At 38.5% G+C, this 6,188-nt stretch overlaps 1 long non-coding RNA gene across 1 annotated transcript; it reads right to left on the bottom strand.

Moving 5' to 3' along the window:
- Positions 1–2,906: 2,906 nt before the first annotated feature.
- LOC127907714 (uncharacterized) lies at positions 2,907–5,307 on the bottom strand. Its single transcript, XR_008065467.1, has 3 exons — positions 5,137–5,307; positions 4,021–4,295; positions 2,907–2,994 (listed from the first exon to the last, which is right to left on the bottom strand). It is a non-coding gene; the product is annotated as an uncharacterized LOC127907714 (long non-coding RNA).
- Positions 5,308–6,188: the final 881 nt, after the last annotated feature.

Genomic DNA, 6,188 nt, shown 5'->3' with positions numbered 1-6,188 from the left:
GAGATTTTCATATGTTTGCCAGTTACCTCCGTTAGCGGGCCAACAGCCTGCTGGGTAATTTATCTGACGGTTTACGCCAGAGAGGATCTAAAACGTACACTCCAAACACGTGCCAAACGAACACCCCCCCCAAAATGAACAGCGCTCATGACCTACATTTGATCATCTGAGTAGAGCATGAGGCACAGGGGATGGAGGATCCTGTGGATAAGCTTGTGAAAAGCTAACACGTACATCATCATTCGTTTCGTTGGTTTTCACATTCTGTGGGCTAACATGGTCTGAAAGAGCATGGTCGACCCAGGTTCAATACCGGGTGGGTCGCATTGGTGCCGTGACTCAGATCACGCAATTGGTTGTCTATGGTCTGCTAGATCGGGGGTTCGCGAACTGTAGGGCGTGAGGGGTCGGCAAGGGGCGGCTCCCCCAAAAAATCATATACTCTGACCAAAAATATAAATGCAACATGTAAAGTGTTGGTCCCATGTTTAATGATCTGAAATGAAATATCCTAAAAATGTTCCATATGCACAAAAAGCTTATTTCTCACTGTTGTGCACATATTTCTTTACATCCTTGTTAGTGAGCATTTCTCTTTTGCCTAGATAATCCATCCACATGGCAGGTGTGGCATATCAAGAAGCTGATTAAATAGCATGATCATTACATAGTTGCACCTTGCTATGGACAATAAATGGCCACTCTAAAATGTGCAGTTGTCACACAATGCCACCAATGTCTCAAGTGTTGGAGCGTGTAATTTGACATGCTTGCTGCAGGAATGTTCACCAGAGCTGTTGCAAGAGAATTTTAATATTCATTTATCTACCATAAGCCGCCTCCAATGTCGTTTTAGCGTATTTGGCAATAGGTCCATCCGGCCTCAACCGCAGACCACGTGTATAGCGGTTTGCTGACGCAACGTTTGAACAGAGTGCCTCCTGGTGGCGGTGGGGTTATGGTATGGACAGACATAGGCTACGGACAACAAACACAATTGCATTTTATCGATTGAATTTGAATGCATAGAGATAACGTGATGAGATCCTGAGACCAATTGTGAAGTCCGTCTAAACAACACGAGCAATGGAAATTAGACCGGTGGAAATCTGTCCTTTGGTCTGATGAGTCCAAATGTAAGATTTTTGGTTCCCAACACTGTATCTTTGAGACGCAGAGTAGGTGAACGGATGATCTCCGCATGTGTAGTCCCCACGTGAAGCATGGAGGAGGAGGTGTGATGGTGTGGGGCTGCTTTCCTGGGGACACTGTCAGTGATTTATTTAGAATTCAAGGCACACTTAACCAGCTTGGCTACCACAGCATTCTGCAGCGATACGCCATCCCATCTGGTTTATACTTAGTGGGACTATCATTTGTTTTTCAACAGGACAATGATCCAACACACCTCCAGGCTGTGTAAGGGCCTAACCAACAACTCAGTTAAAAATTAATCAAATACAACCTTACTTACGAGTCCCCCTAACCAACAACGCAGTTAAGAATAAATCAAATACAACCTTACTTACGAATCCCCCTAACCAACAACGAGTTAAAAATTAATCAAATACAACCTTACTTACGAGTCCCCCTAACCAACAACGCAGTTAGAATAAATCAAATACAACCTTACTTACGAGTCCCCTAACCAACAACGCAGTTAAGAATAAATCAAATACAACCTTACTTACGAGTCCCCCTAACCAACAACGAGTTAAAAATTAATCAAATAAACCAGACTTACGAGTCCCCCTAACCAACAACGCAGTTAAGAATAAATCAAATACAACCTTACTTACGAGTCCCCCTAACCAACAACACAGTTAAGAATAAATCAAATACAACCTTACTTACGAGTCCCCCTAACCAACAACGCAGTTAAGAATAAATCAAATACAACCTTACTTACGAGTCCCCCTAACCAACAACGCAGTTAAAAATAAATCAAATACAACCTTACTTACGAGTCCCCCTAACCAACAACGCAGTTAAGAATAAATCAAATACAACCTTACTTACGAGTCCCCCTAACCAACAACTCAGTTAAAAATTAATCAAATACAACCTTTAAATCAAATTAGTCCCCCTAACCAACAACTCAGTTAAAAATTAATCAAATACAACCTTACTTACGAGTCCCCCTAACCAACAACGAAAGTTAAGAATTAATCAAATACAACCTTACTTACGAGTCCCCTAACCAACAACGCAGTTAAGAATTAATCAAATACAACCTTACTTTACGATCCCCCTAACCAACAACGCAGAAAGAATAAATCAAATACAACCTACTTACGAGTCCCCCTAACCAACAACGCAGTTAAGAATTAATCAAATACAACCTTATAAACGAGTCCCCCAAACCAACAACTCAGTTAAAAATTAATCAAATACAACCTTACTTACGAGTCCCCAACCAACAACTCAGTTAAAAATTAATCAAATACAACCTTACTTACGAGTCCCCCTAACCAACAACTCAGTTAAGAATAAATCAAATACAACCTTACTTACGAGTCCCCTAACCAACAACGCAGTTAAGAATAAATCAAATACAACCTTACTTACGAGTCCCCCGAACCAACAACGCAGTTAAGAATAAATCAAATACAACCTTACTTACGAGTCCCCCTAACCAACAACTCAGTTAAGAATAAATCAAATACAACCTTACTTACGAGTCCCCTAACCAACAACTCAGTTAAGAATTAATCAAATACAACCTTACTTACGAGTCCCCTAACCAACAACTCAGTTAAGAATAAATCCAAATACAACCTTAAACGAGTCCCCTAACCAACAACTCAGTTAAGAATTAATCAAATACAACCTCAAATTACGAGTCCCCCTAACCAACAACTCAGTTAAGAATAAATCAAATACAACCTACTTACGAGTCCCCTAACCAACAACGCAGTTAAAAATAAATCAAATACAACCTTACTTACGAGTCCCCCTAACCAACAACGCAGTTAAAAATAAATCAAATACAACCTTAAATCACGAGTCCCCCTAACCAACAACGCAGTTAAAAATAAATCAAATACAACCTTAACGAGTCCCCCAACCAACAACTCAGTTAAAAATAAATCAAATACAACCTTACTCTGGAGTCCTCCCAACCAACAACGCAGTTAAAATAAATCAAATACAACCTTACTTACGAGTCCCCGAACCAACAACGCAGTTAAGAATAAATCAAATACAACCTTACTTACGAGTCCCCCTAACCAACAACGCAGTTAGAATAAATCAAATACAACCTTAAACGAGTCCCCCGAACCAACAACGCAGTTAAGAATAAATCAAATACAACCTTTACTTCAAGTCCCCTAACCAACAACGCAGTTAAGAATAAATCAAATACAACCTTACTTACGAGTCCCCGAACCAACAACGCAGTTAAGAATAAATCAAATACAACCTTATTACGAGTCCCCCTAACCAACAACGCAGTTAAGAATAAATCAAATACAACCTTACTTACGAGTCCCCTAACCAACAACGCAGTTAAGAATAAATCAAATACAACCTTAAAGTCCCCCGAACCAACAACGCAGTTAAAAATAAATCAAATACAACCTTACTTCGAGTCCCCCTAACCAACAACGCAGTTAAGAATAAATCAAATACAACCTTACTTTACGAGTCCCCCCTAACCAACAACGCAGTTAAGAATAAATCAAATACAACCTTACTTACGAGTCCCCCCAACAACGCAGTTAAGAATAAATCAAATACAACCTTAACAAACCAACAACGCAGTTAAGAATAAATCAAATACAACCTTACTTACGAGTCCCCCCAACAACGAACAAACAACGCAGTTAAGAATAAATCAAATACAACCTTAAAGTCCCCTAACCAACAACGCAGTTAAGAATAAATCAAATACAACCTTACTTACGAGTCCCCCTAACCAACAACGCAGTTAAAAATAAATCAAATCAAATACAATCAATAAACTTACTTACGAGTCCCCCTAACCAACAACGCAGTTAAAAATAAATCAAATACAACCTTACTTACGAGTCCCCCTAACCAACAACGCAGTTAAAAATAAATCAAATACAACCTTACTTACGAGTCCCCCTAACCAACAACGCAGTTAAGAATAAATCAAATACAACCTTACTTACGAGTCCCCCTAACCAACAACGCAGTTAAGAATAAATCAAATACAACCTTACTTACGAGTCCCCCTAACCAACAACGCAGTTAAGAATAAATCAAATACAACCTTACTTACGAGTCCCCCTAACCAACAACGCAGTTAAAAATAAATCAAATACAACCTTACTTCGAGTCCCCTAACCAACAACGCAGTCCAAATTAAATACTAACCAACAACAACGCAGTTAAGAATAAATCAAATACAACCTTTAAATACGAGTCCCCCTAACCAACAACGCAGTTAAAAATAAATCAAATACAACCTTACTTACGAGTCCCCCTAACCAACAACGCAGTTAAAAATAAATCAAATACAACCTTAACGAGTCCCCTAACCAACAACGCAGTTAAGAATAAATCAAATACAACCTTACTTACGAGTGAGATAACCAACAACGCAAAAAATAAATCAAATTAGACAGAATAAATCACGAGTCCCCCTAACCAACAACGAATAAATTAATCAAATACAACCTTACTTACGAGTCCCCCTAACCAACAACGCAGTTAAGAATAAATCAAATACAACCTTATTACGAGTCCCCCTAACCAACAACGCAGTTAAAAATAAATCAAATAAACCTAAATACGAGTCCCCCAACCAACAACGCAGTTAAATAATAAATCAAATACAACAGACTTAAAAACGAGTCCCCCTAACCAACAACGAGTTAAGAATAAATCAAATACAACCTTAAGAGTCCCCCCCCGAACCAAAACAGTTAAGAATAAATAAATACAACCTTACTTACGAGTCCCCCTAACCAACAACGCAGTTAAGAATAAATCAAATACAACCTTACTTACGAGTCCCCCTAACCAACAACACAGTTAAGAATAAATCAAATACAACCTTACTTACGAGTCCCCCTAACCAACAACGCAGTTAAGAATAAATCAAATACAACCTTACTTACGAGTCCCCCTAACCAACAACGCAGTTAAGAATAAATCAAATACAACCTTACTTACGAGTCCCCCTAACCAACAACGCAGTTAAAAATAAATCAAATACAACCTTACTTACGAGTCCCCCTAACCAACAACGCAGTTAAAAATAAATCAAATACAACCTTACTTACGAGTCCCCCTAACCAACAACGCAGTTAAGAATAAATCAAATACAACCTTACTTACGAGTCCCCCTAACCAACAACGCAGTTAAGAATAAATCAAATACAACCTTACTTACGAGTCCCCCTAACCAACAACACAGTTAAAAATAAATCAAATACAACCTTACTTACGAGTCCCCCTAACCAACAACGCAGTTAAAAATAAATCAAATACAACCTTACTAAAGTCCCCTAACCAACAACGCAGTTAAGAATAAATCAAATACAACCTTAGAGATAAGTCCCCTAACCAACAACGCAGTTAAATCAAATAAAGAGATAACCAACAACGCAGTTATTTACGAGTCCCCCCGAACCAACAACGCAGTTAAAAATAAATCAAATACAACCTTGCTTACGAGTCCCCCTAACCAACAACGCAGTTAAGAAATAAATCAAATACAAACGAGTCCCCTAAAACAACGCAGTTAAAAATAAATCAAATACAACCTTAACGAGTCCCCCCTAACCAACAAAGTTAAGAATAAATCAAATACAACCTTACTTACGAGTCCCCTAACCAACAACGCAGTTAAGAATAAATCAAATTAAACAACTCATTTACGAGTCCCCCCGAACCAACAACGCAGTTAAAAATAAATCAAATAAACCTAATACGAGTCCCCCGAACCAACAACGCAGTTAAAAATAAATCAAATACAACCTTACAAATTACGAGTCCCCCTAACCAACAACGCAGTTAAGAATAAATCAAATCAAACCTTACTTACGAGTCCCCCTAACCAACAAACGCAGTTAAAAATAAATCAAATACAACCTACTTACGAGTCCCTAACAACGCAGTTACAAATACAACCTACTTACTGTTCCCCTAACCAACAACGCAGTTAAGAATAAATCAAATACAACCTTACTTACGAGTCCCCCTAACCAACAACG

This window comes from Oncorhynchus keta, chromosome 15 (assembly GCF_023373465.1).
Source record: "Oncorhynchus keta strain PuntledgeMale-10-30-2019 chromosome 15, Oket_V2, whole genome shotgun sequence".
In the NCBI taxonomy this organism is placed as follows: domain Eukaryota; kingdom Metazoa; phylum Chordata; class Actinopteri; order Salmoniformes; family Salmonidae; genus Oncorhynchus; species Oncorhynchus keta.
The sequence above is the reverse complement of the archived record's forward strand: the minus strand, read 5'-3'. Positions and strand labels throughout refer to the sequence as shown.